This window comes from Suricata suricatta, chromosome 4 (genome assembly GCF_006229205.1).
Source record: "Suricata suricatta isolate VVHF042 chromosome 4, meerkat_22Aug2017_6uvM2_HiC, whole genome shotgun sequence".
In the NCBI taxonomy this organism is placed as follows: domain Eukaryota; kingdom Metazoa; phylum Chordata; class Mammalia; order Carnivora; family Herpestidae; genus Suricata; species Suricata suricatta.
In genome coordinates, this window is record NC_043703.1 from 14,002,901 (window position 1) to 14,028,255 (window position 25,355).

Sequence of the window (25,355 nt, forward strand, 5' to 3'; positions counted from 1 at the left end):
TATTATCTTCCAAACTTTGTAATTATTTCCTTTCTTCCCCCAAGGAATTAGGCCGTAAACACTTACTGTCCTCAGAGCATTTTCTTAAAGCTTTCTGTTCTGCTCATTATTGTTCTAGCTTTCTATTTTATCAAGAAAGCATATTCTAAATGTAAAAAAACAGGTTTAATGTAGCTATACTCGCTTACCCAAACCCAAGTCAGGAACCTATACACAACCCCAGAAATACATATCCATTTTTATTCAATTAATTAATATAAGTATTCATTTTACAAACCACACTGTGAAACGCATGGGCTTTTTTTACCCAACGAATTCTTAATTGTGCTCAGATACCCAAATTCAATATGCTTTTTTGCACAAAAAGTCATTTTGAAACAGTCGCTCTTTCATTTTTCCTCCCTCTGTGGAGGATAGCTGTCTACTGATCATTCTTGCCTGTGAATTGCTCTTAGTCATTTAATGCTAATTCTACCCAACTATTGTGAGTTAAATGTTGTTCTTGTGATTTTACAAGGCAATGATACATCATTTAAGTGTCTAGCGCTAAGGTGCTGTCCTAATGTAGCAAATGCAAAAACATCTCATTTCCCTGGAAAAGGGGAAATTGAAACATCTGTCTTTCTGGGCCTTTGTTGTGAGATGTTCTAGCTGCAAAAAGTGCAAAATAGCTGAGCGCGCCAAGATGATGGTGTGCCTTACATGATGGCTACTTGTACAGGTCGCACGCCTGCTCATGGAGGAGCGGGCTGGGTCACGTTTGTTTCTTGGTGGAGAGTTAACACAAATACCAGGTCTTTCCTGGGTCTGTTTTACCAACAGATGTTCTACCACTTATCTGTATATGTTGTGAGTCTAGACTCTATTATCAGCTTCCTCTTTTCACTCTGTTACATTCCAATAGCAAAGACCCACATCTCCCCAATGCACACGCACGCGCACACACGCACACACGCACGCGCACACACGTGCACACACACACACACACACACACACACACTGACATACTTTCTTGTCCTGACAACCTTCCATCAGGAATACTTTTCTGTAGCCTGTCCACCTGATGATCCGTTTTACCCTTTCACACTCAGCTGAGACATTTCCTCTTGAATAAAGTGATTTGGACAACTCCATAGTCATCTGTTGCAGGTAAAGTTAATTATTCCTTTTCCTCTTCCACCTCACCACAATTATGCAGCTCTAATACCAAACCATGCATTTAAATTACGTTTCTATAAGTGACGCTTAAGCAAGACTATGAATTCCTCATGGGCAGGCACTCTTGATCATTGATATCTGTATTTATCCAGCTGAGGTCGGCAGAATTCCAAGGTGACTCCCAGTGACCCTTACCCTTGTATAATTCCATCCTGTTGAGTGTGGGCAGGACTGTGATTCTGTCAGGTTATATGGTTAAAAAGGATATAATCCTGGTTATATCTGAGTCTTTTAAAGGCAAAATAAAAAGTGTTCTCCAGCTGGTTGCAGAGGAAGAAATTAGAGAGACTCATTTTTACTGACCTGGAAGAAGAATCATGTTGTGAACTGCCCATGGGGACCACCTGGCATGGAACTCCCAGCAGCCTCTAGATGCTGAAAGCAAGCAGTCCCTGACCAATAGCCTGCAAGACCTCAAGGAAATGAATTCTGCCAAAATTTGGATGTACTTGGAAGCAGATTCTTCCTCGGCACCCCAGGCAGGAAATGACCCATCTGACTCATTGGTTTCGGCATGATGAATTGCTGAGCAGAGAACTCAGGGATGACACATCTGACCTGTGATCTACAGAACTATGGCCCCCCAAAAACTACTTTTTAGGCTGCTAGTTTAAGGCTATTCATTATATTGCAATAGAAGAATAATACACTGGCCCAGCGCCTGGTACATAATAAAATATTGGCTGGTTATTTGTTGGGTGGATGGTTTGGATTAATCAGTAAAGTTAGGGAAGGAAGAAAGTTACTACAGGTTCCTAGTGGTCTCTAGGTGGTGGGTCTCCACAGGTATGAGGTTATCTATGTTAGAGCTTCTTGGATGCAAGGTCATGAGTGCATAAGGCCTCCTTGTTGGGACATGTCAAAGTCAAAATACCCAAATCTAAAAGTTTGTATCAAACGTCAAGAATCCTCTCCCTTCTCCAACACTGAGGGCGCTTGAAACTTATCCAAGATGAGAGCCTTCGGGAGCTCATTTCTTCTGTCAGACAGTGACCAAAAGCAGGAGATGACAATCACAGTGGTGACTAGCATCAAAGTAGGATTGCAGCTACTCTGATCATAAATCACACTTGGGAAATGTCCAAATTTGGCTCCTGTTCTTTCCCCTTTCCTGAGCACCTAAAATTCTCTCAAACCACTGTGCACAAACTACACTTACTGTTCCTAAGTGGTAAGAGGTACGTTAATTCCCTAACTAAAATCCAGAGTATGTAGTTTTGGATTGACGTCAAAGGGCCAGCATGTAATAAGTTGCTGTTATTATCGTTATCATCATCATCATTATTATTTGGGGAGAAACTTAGATTGTAGCTAAGAATAAAGACTTTATAGAATCACAGCTTAAGATAGGTAGGTGAGCTAGGCTCAGATTTAATCAACAATCAAAGGTCTGATTCAAGTTAGCACACAAAGAAAAAGCTGGTGGGAATGCAGACGGTGAGTCTTCAAGTTTTAATTGTTCTAAGCCAGAGAGTTTCCACCTTGGATGAACAATGAAATCACCTTGGGAGTTCAAAAAATCCTAATATTAGACTTTATCCCAGACCAATTAAATCAAGATGTGGGCATCAGACTGTTTTAAACTCCCCATGTGATTCCAATGTCAAGCTAACATTGAGGCCACTGCTCAAAACAAAAGACGGGGTCTTTTCCCCCATTTGGCCCAGTTCCTGGCTGTCCTTTCTTGCATAGAAAAGGCCCAGGCTTCTCCAGGTGAGTGTTAATTGCCAAGCTGACTGGTAATTTCTCAGACTCAATGCAATGGCCTTGTTTGTGGTGGAGATCAGAACCATGTGTTGGAAATCCAAATACTCAGCGGAAAGAGTAGTTGTCTCTGTGAGAGTGGGACATGAATTTCTCCATGGCCCCATGGATTTCTCATCAAATTGAGCTGGAGCCTGAAAGCCAATGCCCCCCTGAATTATGTAACTCAGGACAGAGTCCATGCCTTCCCCTTCTTTGGATTAGTTCTAGAACCTAGTTCAACAATACTCAGTTGGTTCTTCTTGTGAAACTGAATGAATGATTTTCATTTGAGTCTCATTTTCCTGTGTCACATCTTTCACTTGGGCTGTAAAAGCCAGATTATGCAAAATTGGCCAGAAGTAATTTGAACTCTATGACCACTCCTTTTCACTTTTTTGTTAGAGTCCCTCAAAGTTCGGCCCTAGGCCCACCTCTGTTTTCACTCTAAACCCCCTCCACCAAAAGCCTTATCTGTGCCTTAACTTCAGTCTACTCCTGTATACCAGTGACATTCAGGCCTCTCTCCATCTCCAGCGCAAACCTTGCCTCTCAACTGTACCTGCACAAAGCCACCGCCTTCTCTATACCTCTACTTGGTCGCTTTACTAATATCTCCAACTCAACACGTGCATAACCAAATCTGTGGTCTTTCCTACATGTGTGCCTGAAGTCAATGGCAAAACTATCTTAAACCAGAAACCTGAGAGTCATCTCTGATAATGCTTTGTCACCCCTCCTCTTCCATTCATTTTCAACTCTTACAGATTTTTACTTTCTGAATACTTCTTAGAATATTTGACTTTCTGGTAGCATGATAAGCTAAGCTGCCATTATCTATGGCTCACAATTCTAACTGATCTCTCCCTTTCTGAATCTTTCAATCAAACTCTGAAATCATAATATTCTTTTCATATATCTAATCATATTATTTTCCCTGTTTATACTACTTCACTGGTTTCTCATGCTTTTCAAATAATGACTTATATCTTCAGCATGGACCTCAAAGCCTTATTATGCCCACCTTTCCCCTCTCATTCTCTGCACTATAGTCACACTGGTCTTCTTTCATTTTCTAGAACATGTCATGAACATTGCATCTTGCCTCAGGATTTTGCACATACTATTTCTGTCCCAGAACACAGCATCCTCACCCCGCCATTCACATAGTTCATTTCTACTCATCCATTAGATGTCAGTTCAAATAGCACTTCATCAGAGTTCTTCTTGATAGATTCCACCAGTATATCGACTCCTTCTGTTGTACAGCGCTGTCTTTCTAGCACCGTATGCTTTCATTCCATAGCATTTTATCAAGCCTCATTATACACATATTGGCCTGTCATTTGATTAATTTCCATCTTCTTTACCAGATATATATCCCAAAAGCTAGCGATGATACTTTCACTCATCACTGTAACTCCATTGGCTAGCCTCATGCCTGGCAAATAACAGACACTCAGTAAATATTTGCTGAATGAAAGAATCTAGACTTTATGACTATCCTTATCCTGCTCGTCTCAGTAGACAATGTTTACCCTTTCTTGATGTACGTGTATTAGGAAAACGGACATTCCTCTTTTTGACAAGAGACACCTCAGTTTGTACTCGGACGAAGGAAATTAATAAAGTCTTCCAACGTTTTAAAGATGCCTATTTGTTGTGTCCCAAAGTCACCTTTTCTTTTTTGATAGCCTATTGTGTCTTAGGTGCGCTATCTGCCATGATAAACTCTCCAAAATCCCACACTCACTCTTCCAAAAGTGGCCTAGTACAAATGTCACCTGTGAGCTACAGACTAATCTATTACTGTATCCCCAACAACCTCTAGAGGGCACCAAAAAGAATAGCTATTTCAGCAAAGATCTCTAAAGTAATTTGCTCAGTGTTCTCTAAAATAGTAAAAAGGAAACAGGCTTGTATAACACCATATGCTAGAGGGTTATATTTATAAATCTCCCTTTGCTATGCTCTGAGATAAGGCATGAGTCTACTCTCCCTGTTGGCTGAGGCCAAACACTGCTCCTTGACTCCTTGGGGCTTCCCAAATTCTTTCCATGCACCACATATGTCTTCGGAAGACAATGGTTTGGGGTCAAACTTAAAATGGCTCACTGCAAATAGCAACATTCTTGGCAGCACTTGTATTTTATCTTAGAAACTTCATGCAAATGCTTTGTTTTACTCCATAAAATATTCCAGTATGCTTTAATTTAAAAATATCCTGCCCAAACACTTCGACAAAAAAATGGTATCCTCAAATAGTACGTCTATCTTGTAGTTTTGCATAACCTTTGACATAACTCTCTACCATAATGCTGAATATACACCAGTTTTGAAACAAGACTGTGACATTCCAGTAGACATTCATTTGTAAACATTAATTGTATCACATACACAAAAGTGTATGTAACTTACAGATACAATTTAAAAAATCAATCACCCAGCTTAAGAAACAAAATATTAGTGGGGCACCTGGGTGGCTCAGTCGGTTAAGCATACAACTTCAGCTCAGGTCACGATCTCACAGTTCGTGGGTTCAAGCCCCACATCGGGCTCTGTGCTGACAGCTCAGAGCCTGACGCCTGCTTCAGAATCTGTATCTCCCTCTCTCTATGACCCTCCCCTGCTTGCACTGTCTCTCTTTTCTCTCAAAAATAAATTTAAAAAACATTTTAAAAAACTTTAAAAAACAGAAACAGAATATTAGTATGGATTGCCTGGGAGGCCCAGTCAGTTAAGTACCTGACTTTGGTTCAGGTCATGATCTTGCAGTTTGTGAGTTCGAGTCCCGTATCAGGCTCTGTGCTGATGGTGTGGAGCCTGCTTGGGATTCTCTCCCTTTCTCTCTGCCCCTCTCCTACTAGTGAGATACAACTCTCTCTCTCTCTTTCTCAATAAATATAAATAAACAAACAAATAAACAAACAAACTTAAAAAAAGAAACAAATTTATCTGTACCTTTGGAGACCTTCTGTGATCCCTCCTATACTTCATTTCCCTTCCATCTCTTTAAAGAAGTATAGAGTGCACTTCTTAAACTTTGCATTAACATTTCCTATGGTTTTTATGTTTTGACATGGTACTTACATCTCTCAACAACATTTTATCTTGACCTATCTGCTTTTTAAGTTTATGTAATGAGACTTCTCCTGTACATATTCTTCTGTGATTTGCTTTTTCACTAATCAATGTGGTTTTTGAGATTGATCTATGTTGATACATAGAGCTATAGTTCCTTCATGTTTTCTAGGTTCTTATTATTTCTTCCAAGTAGTTTTTCACATCAGAATTTCTCTCCCTATTTAGCAACAGAAGGCAGAGGGACAATATTAAGACAGAGAAATGTGTATACCGCCACAAGTATCCATTCTTTCCACAGGGAAGTATGGAGACTACCTCTAATTATCACTTTGGGTTACTTACATCTTCTGATTCTAAAATAATTTGCATTTTACCATTCTTTTAATTAAAGCAAAGATAGGTAACAGCATGGATCCTCTTCCATTTGTATAAAAATCTTTAAAATGACAGTTTTGCTATTTTTCACTTCCACACAGTTTTATTTTGTAAATACATTTCCCAAATGGATAAACACCTACTGTAATACAGTTACTGGAAAACAAATAGTATCCTCTAAAGAATTTCTTGATTACTTTTCCATCTTGCTTGTTTTAGAATTTTATCAACTGGTGCAATTTATTATTACCAATTTACCTTTCAATGTGCTGTGGAAGGAATTTTACCCATAAATTGCTTTTTTAAAAAGAAATTCCATGAATTATAAGAGACAATGTAGGTAAACCCCCTCTATTTGAAGAGCCAGGCATTCATTGACCCATGGACGTTGATGTCGGGTATCTGCTAAGCGGACTGAGCCGGGGTCTAGGTGGAAATAGGACCGGTTCCCTTCCGAGAAGGAGTCATCCTCCCTCCGTCCAGAGAGACTTGCCTGTGCAGCTGTCAGACAGGGCAGTGGATGATGAGGACCTTGAAAGAGCTACAAATAAAATGTAAGAGTAAGAGTCAAAGAGAAAAATCATTTCCACCCAGGGAGTCAGAGAAGGCTTTAAGAGAACGATGGCATTTAAACTTTGGAAGATTGGTAGGATTTGGATAGCCGGGTGGAATGGAAGTGAGAGAGGATATTAAGGCTGAGCTGAAGGTAAGAAGGGGCAAAAAGTTCAGGAAGCAGTGAGCAGTTTCATTGGGCTGTAGGAGATAATTTACAGGACAATAAAAGCAGTGATTCCTATTTTTTAATAGTTTTTTTCACTCTGCTTTTTTTTTTTGGGTCTTAGCGGGTCAGCCCTACTCTTACCTAATGCTCAGCCACCTGTGTTGACATAACAAATGTCGCACACACACACACACACACACACACACACCACCCTTAATCTTTTCAGGATTTGGTTGGAAACAGACATATAAGGATCACATCACGCATCCCATAGCAATAAATCCTTATTATCCATTTCCTCTCCTCCGGAAGTCCATACACCATTTGACTCCACACTTCTGCCAACCTTCCCACCTGAATCACCCCGCCCGCCCCCACTCCTCGCTGGCCATCGCCCCTCCAGCCTCCAACCCCTCAGCCAGATCTTTCCTTCTGAACTTTCCCTTCCCTTTTTATTGTGGAGAGCCACCTGGTTTTTGTTTTCCCTAATTTTCCTTCCAATGCAGGAGCAAAGAAAGTCTAGTAGCTTGAGAAAAAAGAGAAAGAAGATTAAGAGAGGAGAGAGGGGAGGAGATGGAGAAGAGAAAGGAAGAAAAAGAAGGAAAAGAGAAAAAAGAAAGGTAAGGAGCTTCTTCCCAGAGAGACAGTAGGACAAGCATGCAAAAACTCACACCATAAATTTTCTCTGAACCGTCCCAGAACTTGACTTAATCTCTAGCATTTGGACAATGTAGATGAATCGGAGGGCATCAGCGTCCTCCACATATCCAAATCATGGGAATTATGACTTCAATACCGAAGTCACATTTTCACTTTTTAAAATCCTCTACTGATTGTCTGTTCAATCATTTGTTTATGTGTTCCTCCTACCACTCCATTTGCAACAGCCTTCACTGTTCCTTGCTTTCCACCACACACTCACCCCTTCCCGTTGATTTTTCCCATGGGTGGCATAGACAGGCAGACCATGTTTTGAATATTCATGGCTCAGCCTGTGCAGTGAACACACAGAACAAGTAAAACAGCTGTCAACAACTCTGCAAAATTCTGTTTCTTGGATGAAGACCATCGGATGCACCTGCAGATAAATGTTATTACATCTTCTTTTCCTTTGCGTACACCTATTAAGCAAAGAGATATTGTAGCCATTGATTCCCACAAACTCTCTTAATAACCGACAGCATCAGGTGCATGCAAGTCGAAGGTAGTTAAGCACAACCTGCTACTGCCAAGAACAGTCCCCTGGAGCCTCTCCTACCTAATCGTTTACTCTTACAAATACACAAGACAAGAAAGTCAGTGCAGAACTAATGTAAAACCCAGGGGGCAGAAAGTAATAGGAAGCTCGACTACTTAAGCTTCCTGGATCTCTGGAGAAAATCATTTCTAAACAATTACAGTACGTTCTGTTAGCATCGTTTCCTCCAAGCCAAGAAGCAGAATAATTTTTGATTAATAAGCAAAGGAGAAGGTAGAAATGGTGAAATTAAAATGGCAAAGTGTTCATTATATCCGATGATTGAATAATGGTCTATTATTTTTCCTAAGATCAGTTTACTAAAGAATTTACACATCCATTTGGAAATATGAATTTTCCAAATTTAAAGAGAGTGCTTTATATTGTATCAAATTTTAGACAGCTTTAAATGGAACCTTGTCATTATTGGCTATCATCATTGTTTCAAAATATGCATCATCCAGCTTCTATGCCTAAAAAGGCATTCATTGGCAAAAGTTGACTTATTAAGAATATCAAAGGCACCGAGGAAACTTTGGACTCACCAATTAGCAGACGGTTAATCATTTTTATGATGTATGGTGGTTGTGTGCATGCATAATCCTAAAACAACTGGTCAGCTACTGCAAGATCTGAAGAAAACAGAATATTAGTAGAAATTGTGAAGCAAAAATCACTTTATCCAAGAACAAATATTCTCTTAAGAGGAAAGTCTCAGTGATATATGAGAAAAAGCACCTGACTTGGAATCAGAATCGGTCTATGCCACTGGTCAAATGGTCTTGTTTGAGTAAATAATCATCTTTGCTTCTGTGATGTGGAGATAGTCCTTCCTATAACTCAGTGGGATTGAAAAGGTTACAAGAGTTATCCTTTGATAAATGTCGGTTCCCCTTTTTCCCCCCCTCTCTTGCCTACTTTGGACCAGTTAGCATGGCAAAAATTTGCATTTTCTTAGTGAAAAAGGAAAAACTCTTTGTTATAGGTCAACTTATAAGATATCAGAAAGCTTACTATATATAAGTGTATCTTAAACCCACATTTCATAGCTTACATGGTTCCCTATTAGAGTTATTAGAAATTACTAACTGCCTCATCTCGCTTCTGTAACTTTGCCCACTTGCTAAATAGATAACTTGTTGCAAAACACTTCCCCATTCCTTTCACTAAGATCCAGCAAGGCAAAGACTACATGTAAAAAGTCACATGGTCACTATAGTCACTGCCTCGTGATATTTTAGGTGTTTAACCAGGATTGGTCATTTTAAAGACAAAGAAGTTAACATGATAGGCTTCTGTCAAAACTAACATCTATGTATCACAATATAATTGGCTACTATAAAATGTAGGTGGTTAACTAGATAATGACATATTCTGCCTGGCTGAAATCCATAAAACTCACTGTTATCTTTATTCGGGGCCATTCTCTGTTTTTCTCCATAAGACCAGGAGATGAGGTTTGGCCCGACCGTAAATAAAATCTTGCCTCACTCCTATTCGACGTTTGGTGGTCATTTTCAACAGCATCCTGTTTCACTCTTCTCTAGAATGGGGCTAATCCCTGGATAATGTTGGAAGATAGGCAAAGAAGCACAGAGGCTTTTAGTTTGAGTATTTCTGTTTGTTGGCTCTTCTGTTGGCTTGCTTGGTATGGGAGCAAAGGAGAGAGGATAGGCAAGATTTTTATTTCACCAAAAGGAAACAAGAGGGTTCATTATCTTCTCTTCCTTACCCAGGAAGCAAACTTATGTCTGATATTCAATTCTATTTAATCACTCAGAGACTAGGACAAGGACAGTAAGTGACAGCACTGAAAGTTCCCAACTTTATTTTGTATCCTCCATTTAAGGAATGAGTGGGGCACCTGGGTGGCTCAGTCAGTTAAGCATCGGACTTTGGCTCAGGTCATGATCTCATGGCTCCTGAGTTCAAGCCCCATATCGGACTCTCTACTATTAGCACAGAGCTTGTTTTAGATCCTCTGTATCTTTCTCGCTTGGCCCCTCCCCCCACTTGTGCTCATGCTCTCTCAAAAATAAATAAACATTAAAAAATTAAGGAATGAATTACACCAGAGATATGTAAGATCGATCGATCAATAGATAGATGATAGATAGATGATAGATAGATTCTTCTGAATCTATGTCTGCGTATGTCAGGTAAACAGTATGGAACTAAATTGTGTGAGTTCTTAATTTAGGTAAAATGTTAAAGCAAATAAGTACTTGATCATTATACCCTGATGTCTTTCATAATTTTATTTCTCCCATAGATATCATGAATGTTTCCAAAGTATTCAATACAATAAGATACTCTTCACTTTTGAGCTAACCTGCAAAGATCATAAAGATTAGATGATTCTAAATTTTTGTCCCACTTTCCAGTGGGACATTTCAGCAAAACACTCATTTTAAAATAATAAAGCCACTATAAGGACAAGCCCTTCATTGTTCCAACAGATCACATTGAGAGGGAGGTCTTTGGCACAGATCTTGTTCGAATTTCAGCCTTAAATTTTCACAGGTAGAATCTCCAGCACATTCTTTTGCACTTCAAACAACTAGCTTTTTCTTTACTTTTTTTTTCTGACTCATAATACACTGAGTGCTTTTACTTATTTATCTGTACATGGTAAAATGCACATAACATAAAATTGATGTGGCCTTGAGCAAATCACTTAACCTGTTTTATTTCTCAGATATTCTCATTATTTGGATTCCAGACTTTGCCATTTATATCCTAAATCTTTGCATGAAAATATGGACGAATCAGAAATTCAGCTGACCCTACAAGTCCTACAGGCCTTTGGATCTACTCGTTAGAGTTTACAAAAATCCTGAAAGACTTGCCTTTGGTGGTGTGTTAGAGGCACCTAGAGACAACAGGAGGGGCTTAATGAATTTTTGCAACACCATCAAATGTGGGCTACCAGCACTTCATGGACAATATGACCTCCCCATGGCCAGTCCCACATCATTTCCGATGTGCCGCTGTTCTATATCTCACCACTCCTGGTTGCAACTGATACTGATATTTTGTTTGCAAGGAACATAAATCAGTTCACTGCATATTAGATAGAAATAAGGAAAATCTGAAGCTTAGCCACAGTGGAATCCAAAAGTGAGACAGCTAGTCCTCATGGGAGAATAGGAAACTTGTTCTGGGTGCATCATAGAGACTGATTTGTTACCTAGGGCTGTCTTGTCAAAATAGCACGAACTGAGCGGCTTAGAGACAGCAGAAGTGCATTATCCCATGGTTCTGGGGCTGGAAGTCGGAACTCAAGCCGTCTGCAACCTGTAAGAAGAAGGAATTCTTCCTCACCTCTTCCTAGCTTCCAGTCATTTGCTGGCCATTCTTGTCACTCCTCAGTTTGCGCCCGCATCCCTTCAGTCTGCCTCTGCTGTCACATGGTCTCCTCCCAGGTGTCCTCTCTCTGTCTGTACATGATGGTCTCCTCTTCTGAGGACACCAGTCCTGTTAGCTTAGGGCTCACCCTCGTGGTCTCTCTCTTTTTTTTCTTATGTTTTTTATTTATTTTTGAGAGACAGAGACAATGTGAGCAGGGAAGGGCCAGAGAGAGGGAGACACAGAATCCGAAGACGGGCTCCAGGCTCTGAGCTAGCTGTCAGCACAGAGCCTGACACGGGGCTTGAACCCATGAACCGCGAGATCATGACCTTAGCTGGAGCCGGGCGCCCAACCAACTGAGCAACTCAGGTGCCCCTAATTTGACCTAGAAGCTTGTTTAGTTGCCTGAGCAACTAGTTACCTTGCTGCCTCCTAAGGGAACAAGATTTTGTGAATCCTTGTTGCAGTATTCCCCTGTTAACAGGCTTTAGCTTCTTTGTTTTCATCTTTTTATTGATTTTGCTCCATCTATCAACAGCTCAGCTTCTCTGAATCACACATCCAAAATCAGGGAGAGAATAGGATTATTCTAATAAGTGACCTACTCTTCTCTTGTGCAAAGCCTTTAATTCTAATCACCACTCAGGCCTTTGACAAATCTACACCTTAGGGAAACCTGGGTAGGATGTCGATGCACCCATCACTTCACCTGTGGCCACAGGAACAGGGTCCTGACATGTCCTAATAGCCATTTACACTTAAGCAATCACCGAAGGCTACTTTGCTTAGGGATCCTGTGCAGGGAGCAATAGGCTATCCAGGACACAAAGAAACTCTTTGAATACAGAATGAAATTATTAAACAAAGAAATCTATACCTCATGCTTTAAGAATGTAAGGTATGAAATTCAAAGAATTCACACATACACCAATAAATCCACCTTGCCAGAGAGATGTATTGTGATATAAATTTAATGCAAAATGCAGTGATTCATAACTACCTGTATGTTAATGCTGCTTAGGGAATCATAATTTTTAATTACCTGAATTTTACACATTTAAATTTGCATATATATTATTATATTAGTTCAGGTTTAAAGACTATATATGTACTTTATATATGTGAAACATTATAATGTGTGTGTGTGTAATTATAATTGAACTCAAGGGATCCCCATAATGATTCAATAACAGAGAGGGAAAAAAATCAAAGCCAAAAGCAATAAATCCATTTTAATTATATGTTTAATAGCTTGTGGCTGCAGTTTTTTATACATATTCATTCATGTGTGCCTTTTATATTTTGCATTGATTTTAAAACTGTTTCTTCAATGTTTTATAATTATGACCCCATGTAAATCAACTCAGTTGAAAATTTTACGTATCAAATTAATGGGAAAAGACATAAGATGTTCATTTGCATTATTGAAAAGTAATTCTTACACGCTCACCATAGTTGTGCTCAATGCATGTGATTGCATGGACTCAGAGATTGAATGAACATAACTCAAATACTCTGTTTAAAATCAGGAAAATGATAAGTCGTTACATAAACTCAATGTATTTGAGCAGAAAGTATTTAATTCATAAGGGACTCTTTACCCATTTGAAATGCTATAATCAGAGCGTGATTTATTGTATTTCCCAAAGCATGAATCAAATACCCTGATTGCCTGATAATGTTTTGGTTTTAGCTATTAGCATGTTTTTGTTTTTTGTTTTGCTGCACTTAAAACCTAGGAGAATTTGATGTTAATAGGGGTATGAGTTTCAATCCTCATTTGGTTAAAACTGAATATAATACTAGAACTTGGGCAATATGTCTTTCCTAAACTCTCTGGAAATTCTGCACCCAGGAATTACAGTGATGCATTGAATAGCAGCAAATGGAGAAAAATGTTGCTGCGTCTTTTTGCTGGAGTCTGGTGTGGTCTCCACTTATACGTGGCATGAGAGAGCCATCTACAGAATGTTAAGAAAAGAGCTGTCTCCCACAATAAGTACTGAAAGTCTGAGGATGTCTGTTAGCACACTTACTCTACGGTGACATGTTAGGCATCTGCTGTCACACAGTGCACACAGGATTGGAGCCTGGCATGGACTCAAACAATAACAGGCAGCTCTTGGAAGAATTTAAAACAACCTTGTCATATAGTAAGACACACCACATTCACAGTGGTCGAAGGCCCAAATAGATCTGTTGCCAGGCCCGGCCGAGCAGACAATCACCAAGAGTCTGCCATGAGAAAATCAGGAAGCAAGCCATAGATCTGACACAGAATGCCCTGGGCCAGCATGAAAAAGACCGTTAACGTGTCGCCAAATAGATATACCTGTTTTGTTCAATCACTTGACAGTGTGTCCCGATGTCTTAAATTCCATACATCTCCCAGGAATAAGTCCATTCTCCTTTATAACCATAGTTTCCTATCACAACTAAGAAAATCAACAATGCTACACCCTAACTGAACATCCAGTTTCTATTCAAATTTGTTCTCAGTTTTCCCACAAATATCCTCACTAGCTATTTGTTTTTTCAAGCAGGGATCCAATCAAGGTTCACACGTTGCCCTTTGGGGTTAGGTTTCCTGAATCTCTCTTCATCTAGGATGGTACCACCATTTTCTTCCCTACGACATTAACCTACAAAAGAGCAGGCCAATTTTATCGTAGAACGACTCCAGTCTGAATCTGTTTCCTGTGTCTCAGAATGTTGTTTACCTTGTTCCTCTCTTCTCTGTATTTCCTCGAAAGCGGAAGTTCAGTTTAGAGGTTTGAAAAGATCTGGGTTTCATATTTTAGCCAAAAATGCTTCATAAGTGATGTTGTGTACCTCCCATGGCATCTCAACAGAAGGCTCATCACCTTGTGTCACTACAAGGGATGATATATTTGGTCATCCATTAAGGACGTGTCCCCGGATCACTCTGCTGTATAGATACAATTATATTTTTGTAATGACTAAGTCAACTCTGGGGTGATACTGGGGTTGTGCCATCGAAATATCACATTCTCCAAAATCATTTTACCCAATAGTTTTGGCATCTACTTATGAATCATATCCAAATCAAGCATTACATTGGGAATTTCAAATGATGTTTTTTCTGATGATATCATTTTGTCTACATTTATTAGCCTCCCTTCTCCCTCTCCCTCCAAAACTCTCCTCTGTCCCATACCTATCTCCTCCCTGCTTTCTTTCTGGAATATCACTATGGATCTAAGATATTTTTTTGCTCAGTGTACTATAATTAATTACTGTCATCTTTTATTCTGGCTATCATCAGTTTGGTTAGTGGAAGGATCTTCAAGTTTTGTGGCCTATTTGATTTCCAACCCATGCCTCTCCTCTTATTTCATACCCCTTAACCCGTGAAATATTCTTTACTGGGAGTATTAAGTGCCTTCTTCTGTTTTGCTCCAGTTGTGTGTTTCATATATCTTCATCACCATAATTAACATCTTTGCATGATTATTTACAAGTTTGTCTCTCCACTGGTCCGTAAGAACCCTGAAAGAAAAGATTGTTTACACTTGATATCCCCAACATTGAGTATCATGCCTGGTGAGTATGAAATCTGACTGGTGGAAGGAAGCCATGATTTCTCTTGTCCAGTTTATTCTTCAAATTTGTTCTCCTTTTTTTTTTCTGTTTTTTTTCAGTTTTACTTAGTATAATTGGCATATAGAAATATAAGATATTTAAACTGTACATAGTGGCAGTTTGATATACATAGACATTGTAAAAGAACTCCCCTCATCTACCTAATTCACACTTCGTCACCTCACATTTTATCTTTACAGTGTGTCTGAGAACACTTAAGTCCTAGACTATTAGCAAATTTCAATGACATGATACAGTGTTATCATCCATAGTCACCATGGTATACATTAGGTCCTCAAACCCTATTCATTGTATAGCTGAACGTTTGTGACCTTTTACCAACTCTCTTTTTCTCCCACTGCCCCTGCCCCCAGCACTCAGCAACCACTTTTCTATTGTCATTTTCTGTCTGGCTTATCTTACTTAGCATAATGCCCTCAAGATCCATCCATGTTGGTGTGCCTAAATGGCTCAGTCAGTTAGGCATCTGACCCTTGATTTCAGCTCTGGTCACGATCTCATGGTTCATGGGTTCAAGTCCTTTGTCAGGTGCTGATAGTGGGAAGGTTGCTTGGGATTCTCTCGCTCCCTGCTCCTTCCCCACACTTGCTCACTCGCAGTCTCTCTCTTTCTCTCTCTCTCTCTCTCTTTCTCAAAATAAATAAATAAACTTAAAAACCAAGATCCATCCATGTTGTAGGAAATGGCAGGATTTCCTTCTTTCTCGTGGCTGAATAATATTCCATTGTATGCATATTCCACATTTTCTCTATTCACTCATCCTCTGATAAATACCTAGGCTGTTGACTTGCTACCTGGTCTTGGTTCCATACTTATATTAAAGCATCAAGAGGGATGCCTGGGTGGCTCAGTCAGTTAAGGATCATGATCTCACAGTTCGTGGGTTCAAGCCCCGCGTTGGGCTCTGCACTGACAGCTTGGAGCCTGGGGCCTGCTTCAGGTTCTGTGTCTCCCTCTCTCTCTCTCTCTGCCCCTCCCCAGCTCACACTCATCTCTTTCTCAAAAATAAAATAAAGACATTAAAAAAATTTTTTAAAGGGCATCAAGGGGCCACACTCTCTCGCAATAGGAGGCATGACCTCTTCAGGAGTTTTAAAGTGGTGGTGCTTGTCTAAACTGTCCAGTGTTGTCATGATACATCTTTTTCAGGTCTTTTCTATGGAGTCCACTGACTTCGGACCCAAGCACTATACCACGTTCTTACTGATGCTTCCCTGCCTAGGTAAATCAGTAGGATCTGAAAAGGAAAATGATGACAACGTCATAGCGAAAATCTTTTTCCTGATAACAGAGCTTTTTGCTCTGGACTACTGGGTGAAACTGAAGGATCCTCAGTTTCAGCCAATTACTTACCCAAGTAAAGGCATTTTTAGTGCTGTGATTAATAGTAAAAATTTTTTAAAAAATAAATTAATATCCCTTTATTACAGAATTGAATTGCCTCACAGTTAAAATTTAGGTGAATAATTTCTGATGTGTACAGGCTGAAATGGCTTTAAAGACTGGCACTATGCCATTGTTATCAGTGACAAAAGGCTGATGTCTTCTTTTACCTCCACAAAACCACAAATGATGTTTTTCCTCCAGCAATTAATCATGGACTAGTTGAATATCACTAGCAGAGCCTTTTTAAACTGAGTTTAAAAAAATAAACTGAATTAACAAAAAATAATAGCTAATAGTGGTCTATGCAGGACTCTATACTTTCCAGAGTGTTTTTAAATTTTTTTTATTTTTTTAATGTTTTTTATTTATTTTTGAGAGACAGAGAGAAAGAGTGTGAGCAGGGGAGGGTCAGAGAGAGAGGGAGACACAGAATCTGAAGCAGGCTCCAGGCTCCGAGCTAGCTGTCAGCACAGAGCCCAACGCAGGGCTTGAACTCACGATATGTGAGATCATGACCTGAGCCGAAGCCGACACTTAACCGACTGAGCCACCCAGGTGCCCACCTCCCCCCCGCCCCGAGTGTTTTTAAATACCTTGTTTTATTTAATCTTCCTCAAAAAAATTCCACATTTTGAGCCCAGACCCATATATCAAACTATTTAACTAACTTGGTCTAGATTCCTTCTAAGTGTCTTAAACTCATTGAAACTCATCAGTTGTCCTAGTTTGGTGAATGTCTATCCTATTGACCTGTGTGCCCAACCTAGATCCCTAAGGATCATCATCACATCTTTATTTCTTTTTCCCCCCAAGTACTTGTTTGTTTGTTTAATCTCTACACCCAACATGGGGCTCAAATTCATGACCACAAAATCAAGAGTCTGAGCCAGCCAGGTGCCCTACCTACATCTTTATTTCTTTAATGTGTCCATCCATCAGACATTCAACCAACAAATAATTGCATTCTGACTTCCTGTTGTCTTGAATGCTACCCATTTCCTTGCCACATTGCACCTCAAACTCAACATGTCCAGTACCAAACTCATTTCTTCTCCCCTAAAACTACTCCATCTTCTCAGGGAATGGAACCACATGCGCCAGTTCCCAAAGCTAGAAAACTGCATGTCAGTCGGAACCCCTCTCGCTCCATCCAGGCATGTGTGTTTCTTCTTTTCCAGCGCTACTCCACTACCTCACTCTCTGGTACCTGAACTATTTCAATCACTTCTTAGCCAGTCTTTGCAGCTCAAGCTTATTTTTCGTATTGGTGTAAAATAATCTTTCTGTAACATTTGTCTGATAATACACTCCCTTGCTTTAAACCACTCTCAAAAGTAGCACAAAAGTGTGGTTTGAAATTAAATAAAACTAACTCATTATGTAAGAATTCAGGCTAGTGCTTAGCTTTGGGGAGGGAACTATGGGTAAGGCAGTAGGAGGGTGGTCAGTATGTGCCACTTTTTGATGTGGGTGGAGGATACATGAGTGATAGATGTTTAAGTGTTCATTGAGTTATTTAAGTATGGCTTGGTCACTTTCCTGTATAAATGTTATTCTTCATTTAAAACATTGATTAAAACAAATAATTGATTAGCTAGTGATCGTATGAGGACTGAGCAACAGCTATAGGTTTTTCTAGATGTCTTCATCATGGTGAGTTTCATTTAAAAAATGTTTTTTCTGTTTTTTATTTATTTTTGATAGACAGAGACAGCGTGAGCAGGGGAGGGTCAGAGAGAGAGGGAGACACAGAATCCGAAACAGACTCCAGGCTCTGAGCTGTCAGCACAGAGCCTGACATGAGACTCGAACCCACAAACCGTGAGATCATGACCTGAGCTGAAGCCAGATGTTTAACCGACTGAGCCACCCAGGCGCCCCTCATTTTTAATCATTTAGAACCAAAGCACTTTGGTCTCAGTTAATCTTCAACAACCAGCAGAGAGTCACATATTCCTTCTTATGTGTTTTGAGTAGTTGGGATCTACTGATTTGTTTCATGTCGTGATGGTAATGCGTCATCTCACTGCAAACATTCTCTCTTCCAGTGGGCAACTGTTCATCCATTTTAGGGGATGAGTCCTTTTGGCTCCCCTTTGTCACAACACTTGTTTAATGCCCGTATGAAGCAATTTTGTGAGACAGACATTTTGGTGTCACTATCATCAATATGCTGATACAGGCTCAACTCCATGCCAGCTGGTATTACTATTCAACCCTTCCAGCCTGGCTGAGTTAGAGATTAAAATGAAAGCCAAATGCTTAACTATAAATCCAGACAAAACAGTAGAGATCCTGGTAGGCAGAGACACCTTCTGAGGCAATGGCAGAAATCGTTGTGACAGTTTAAATGATAGAAACTCGGAATATAAAATTTAGGTGAATAATCTTACTTGTACTTTCCAAATAGCATTCAATAAAAGTCCACACCAGTTTAGGCAATGTATGAACAGAAAATTCTGCTACATGAACATTAATGTTATAACAATAAGAAACAAAGATAATCACATAAAGCACCTAGAACTGATCAAAGGATATAATGTATTACTATAGAATCATAATATAGTGTGAGAAATATAACATAATAATATAATTAATAATAGATTTTCATTTTCAGTGCCTACCATGTCCTAGGCATACACGAAGCATTATTTATACATGAAGCATTATTTATAAGCATTGTTTAGTTTTACATATACATGTAGTTTTACATATACTTCTTGTGACGCATTACAGTAACAACAGTGAGATGCTCCATAACTCATTCCATTGTTCTTAGAGTTTTTAGCTTCTCTTTCTTGTTTTTTGGGTATCCATGAAGTGCCTATCCTGGCAGGTTAGTCTTCATTATTATCATCACATATGTTAATGTGTTAACATAATGCACTAAAATACCTAAGCCTTGGATCCAACCTCCCACTAGTGAACTGCCAGGAAATTTGCCACCCGCGATGAGGTTGTCCGCCCAGTCATTATCTACACTCTGATCCATTTTTACCTCTTGCCTAGCACCCCCTCCCCCTCAAGATGTTTCTGGAAGCATATCTCTGTGCATCCCACTTGTCTTGAGGAGGCGAAGCCCCAGATGTTCTGGATACCAAACGATTCAAAATAAAAACTGTCTGGAGCATGAGACCAAAGGGCTGGGCTAGTGAGTGGTTATCCAGTTTGAGGAAGGCCGGCAGGATCACTGAGCTAAAGGGGTTGATGTGACGAGCGAAGTGCGAACGACAGGGAAAAGAGTCTAGAAGCCAAGGGTGGATCAAGCAGGGACTTCATTTAGCTCAGTAACCTGTGCCCCCTGGGGTCATGTCCATGTCCCTTTTTCTTCAGGTGCAGTTGCAGCTGAATAGTGAATGACCTTTGAACAGACAGAACCACACCTGCAAATAGTACTCCTGCAATCCCAGCCAGGTCCGGAAATGCATTCACACCAAATAAAAGATGAATGATATCAGATTAACCATGGAAGGGGAAAGGAGAAGAGGGAAGAGAAAACAAAAAGATCCTGGGCCCCCAAGTGGAATGGACACAAAAAGGAAAATAAAAAGGTCTTCCAAGTCTGCTAATGTAAAACCTCCTGTCGCTTTCCTCTTCTGACCCCTCAGGATGTCCATCTGACACAATATACACAAGAAATAAATAAGCTATTTGATTTCCTACTTCAACTGCCTTCCTGCCTCGTTCCTCTCCAGAATCCCCCCTTCCTAATTCTAGAGCTGAAATACGTACTCAGAAGCAGAAGAGAAGTTAAATAGGAACAGTGAATTTCTCTGGCTTTCCTTTGGCTGGGCAAAAATAATCAAGTTTTGGCTTTTGAAATGAAACAAATTGTTATCTGATTATATTAATATCAGTTGCTGGATCAGGAGGATTTTAAACCAAAATTACACAAATGACGTAAATTTTCTTTGCTCGTGATGCTTGATAATTTTAGACAAAGTGATTTTTAGCACTTGCAGCTGCAAATATAACAGATTCAAGACAACAGTCAACACTAAATTTTGATATTTTGCTATTTTTTAATTATAGTATTTTTGAAATAAAGGCACTTCTTCACATATGGCAATTTGACTTTCAAGGAGTTCTGTGACCGGTTAACCACACATTATGGTCCTTACGGTAAGCTACAAGGTATTTACTTACGCCGTACAGTCCTTGTCCTGATACTGTCTTACAACTTGGCCTCTGGCTTCTGGAAATCTTACTCCCTCTAGCTTCCAGGCGAATTCTTTGTCTCAAAATGAAACACTGAAAGCAGAAAGGTCAGGTGGGGGTAGCCAACACAGCCAGTCGTCCACGTAATACACATCACTCCCTGACTCCTCAGCAACAGAAACCTGATTTTCTTGGGAGAAATAGAGGAAGATGAGCCCACTATAAATTACATTTGCTAGACCCATCCTGAACGAGGGGGCCAGGTGGTAAAGAACTAGTGGATGAGGTCAGAGGATATGCTTCTGGAAAAGTTTTTAAATATAACCAACTCAGTAGCACTCAGGTGTTGGCTATTGACCTTTCTCTTTCCTCTTCCTCCTGCCAGGAATGTATAAATGATGGCCAGGGACATAGGAGTCATCTGTAATGATGAGGTTTTTGGAAATGACAAAAACTGGCACACCTTTGAGCTATCATAAGCAGTTTCAGTGTGCTTATTTATAATTTCATAGGTAAAAGATACAATTTTTCACTGGTTTAAGCCCCGTGATAATGTCAACCTAATTCAACTTTTAAGTTTTTTGAAGGTTTTTCATTGTAATTCCAATATAGTTAACATACAGTGTTACACTGGTTTCCGGTGTACAATATAGAGACTCAACACTTCTATGCATAACTCAGTGCTCATCATTATAAGTGTACTCCATAATTCCCATCACCTGTTTCATCCATCCCCACCCACCCACCTCCCCTCTGGTAGCCATCAGTTTGTTCTCCATAGTTAAGAGTATTTCTTGATTTGTGTATGCCTGTTTTTTTCCCTTCACTCTGTTTTGTTTCTAAAATTTTATGTATGAGTGAAATTATATGGCATTTGTCTTTCTCAGACTGATTTCACTTAGTATTATACCCTCTGGCTCCATCTATGTTGTTGCAAATGGGAAGTTTCATTCTTTCTTATGGCTGAGCATTATTCCATTGCTGCTAGTACCACATCTTCTTTACGCATTCATCAATCAGTGGATACTGGGCTGCTTCCATAATTTAGCTACTGTAAATAGAGCTGTAATAAACATTGGGGTTCCTATAGCCTTTGAATTACTAAGTCTCTCAGGTGATACATTGAGATGTAATCTGAGTGAAGTGTGGTGGAAGGACAACAATGAAGGAGAATGACTGGTACTCATATAACTACGGAAATTAATTACTTGAATAGCTCATGAACTGGGTATGGAAGTAGTTCCAAAACTCGTTTTTCAAAAATACTTTGACCGAGCACTGGGGAGGCTCAGTCGGTTGAACATCAGCTCTTGATTTCGGCTTAAGTCATGATCTCATGGTTCATGGGACAGAGCCCCATGTCCTCTATGTTGACAGCATAGAGCCTGTTGGGCATTCTCTCTCCTTCTCTCTCTGTCTCTCCCCTGCTTATGTACATGAGCGCTCTCTCTCACTCTCTCTCTCTCTCTCTCTCTCAAAAATAAATAAGCAGACTTTTAAAAAGTACTATGACCAATTAGGAATGTAAAAATCAAGACCACAATGAGACACCACCTCACCCCTATTAGGATGACTCATTAAAAAAGAAAACTAAAAAGTAATCCTTTGTACTCTGTTGGTGAGAAGGTAATATGGTGCAGTCACTATGGAAAATAATATGGCAATTCTTCTAAAACTTTTAAGTGGAGGGGTGACTGGGTGGCTCAGTCGGTTAAGTGTCCAGCTTCAGCTCAGGTCATGATCTCACAGTTTGTGGGTTTGAGCCCCGCACCGGGCGCTGTGCTGACAGCTGGCTCAGAGCCTGGAGCCTGCTTCAGATTCTGTATTTCCCCCTCTCTCTGACCCTCCCCTGCTCACACTGTCTCTCTCTGTCTCTGAAAAATAAATAAGAAGCATAAAAATTTTTTTAAAAATTTGAAGTGGAATTTCCATATGATCCAGTTATTCTACTTCTGGTTATATATCTAAAAGAGTTGAATGCAGGGATTTATATATATATGTGTGTGTGTGTGTGTGTGTGTGTGTGTGTGTGTGTGTGTGTGTATAAAATGGCTAACATACAGTGTATACAGTGTGCTCTTGGTTTTGTAAGTAGATTCCCATGATTCATCATCATACAACACCCAGTGCTCTTCCAACAACTGACCTCCTCAATGCCCATCACCCATTTTCCCCTGTCCCTCCGTCCCCACCTTCAAGCCTTAGTTTGTTCTCTATATTTAAGAGACTCTTATGGTTTGCCTCCCTCCTGCTGTTTGTAACTACTTTTTCCTCCTCTCTTCCCCCATGGTCTTCTTTTAAGTTTCTCAAGTTCCACATATGAGTGAAAACATATGATATCTGTCTTTCTCTGCCTGACTTATTTCACTTAACATAATATCCTCCAGTTCCATCCACATTGCTGCAAATGGCAGGATTTCATTCTTTCTCATTGCCAAGTAGTATTCCATTGTATATACAAACCACAACTTTATCCATTCGTCAGTTGATGGATATTTAGGCTCTTTCCGTAATTTGGCTATTGTTGACATTGCTACTATAAACATTAGGGTACCCTTTGTTCATAGCAGCACTATTCACAACATCCAAAAGATGGAAGCATCACAAGTGTCCACCAAGGATAAACAAAGAGTGGTATATACATAGGATATTATTCAGCCATAAAAAGGAAGAAGATTCTGACTATGCTGAACATGCATGAATCTTGAGGACATTATGCTACGTTAGTCATAAAAAGATAAATACCACATGACTCCACTTATATGAGGTGTCTAGAGCACCCAAATTCACAAAGACAGAAAGTAGAGTGGGGTTGCCAGGGGCCAGAAGGAGAGGGAAATGGAGGATTGTTAAATGGGTCTAGAGGTTCAGTTTTGCAGGATGAAAAGTCCTGGAGGTTGGTTGTACAACAATGTGAACATATTTAACACTACTGAACTGTTCACTTAAAAATGGTTGACATGGTAAACTTTATGTAATGTAAAACATACTTTTACCAGTTGAAGCATCTGATCAAGTGCCTACTCCCTGAAAAGGAATTTTTCAGGATGTTGTTTGAATAGGTAAATTCTGAAATGTGTCATTAAAAACTTAACTTTCATGAAGCACCTGGGTGTCTCAGTTGGTTAAGCATCTGACTGGCTCAGGTCATGATCTCGTGGTTCATGAGTTGAAGCCCCACGTCAGGCTCTGTGCTGACAGCTCAGAGCCCACTTCAGAGCCCACTTTGGATTCTCTACCTCCCTTTCTCTACACCTCCCACCTCTCTAAAACAAATAAATATTTAAAAAAATTAATTTCGTTGCTCTTTAGTCATTTTGTACATTCTTTTTATTGAAAACACTGAAAGAAAAAGAAAAACCAAATATTCTATAGAAGTTACAATTCTATTCCATTCATCATTTAAGGTTCAATAGATATTTGTTAAGCGTTTACTATAAGCTAAACCCCAGGCAAGGACAAGAGAGCCATGGTGACTGAGACTGTATCTCTACCTCCTGACCTCATAGAAGAGGTATGGGCTTTGCTATCAGATCAAATGAAAAAGGATGAAAGCTAATTCTCACTAAAAGTTACAACATTCACACGGAAGAGGACACAAAAGAGCTTGGCCAGCTCAGGAAATGAAAAATAATTTTAAAAATAAGGAACATGGTGATGAGACTGAGGACAAAGAAGTATGGGTATGATGGCGTCAGAGTGTTAAAAAAAGTCTTTCTTAAACACCGGGAAAAATATTTATAGAAATATTCTCGAAAAACTTCCATATTCTAGGAGAGAGGAGGTCTGTATAGCATAGCAAGACTTAGACACAAACGGAGGCTCCTTCGGGAAATGAAGAAGCCATGGCCAGTATTCAGTTAAACATATAAAATCTAGAAGGGTGTCAAGCAGTATATATGTAAGGAATTTCAGTTTAATTCTGCAGGCAATGGAGAAGCTTCATGTTTTGAAGACATTGACATAATTTGTAACTTTTTTATTCGACTTTGTAAACATTATGAACTATGTCCCCCACAAATGAGATCAATATCCACCACCTTTCTTAAGAAGTAGGCTATGGTGAAGGGCACTTGAGGGGAAGAGCACTGGGTGTTGTATGGAAAACAATTTGACAATAAAATATTATGGAAAAAAAAAAAGAAGTAGGCTATTAGTGTCTTTGAAGGCCCATCTTTGTTTCATCTTCTTTTTCTCACACAGAGTTAATCGAAGGGCTGATTTTTGTGTTCGTCATTCCCTTGCTTTCGTTGGGGTTTCCATGTATCCCTAAAGATTATATGGTTAATTATATCTGTCTCTTTGAACCCTAACAGAATCTTAGTATATGTCTTCGTTGACTGGCTTTTTCACTGATACCGTGTTTTTAGGTTCACCCATGTTTATCTACATAGTTTTACTGCATTTATTGTCACTACTGTTTCATATTCCACTGAATGAATAAGCCCCACATTATTT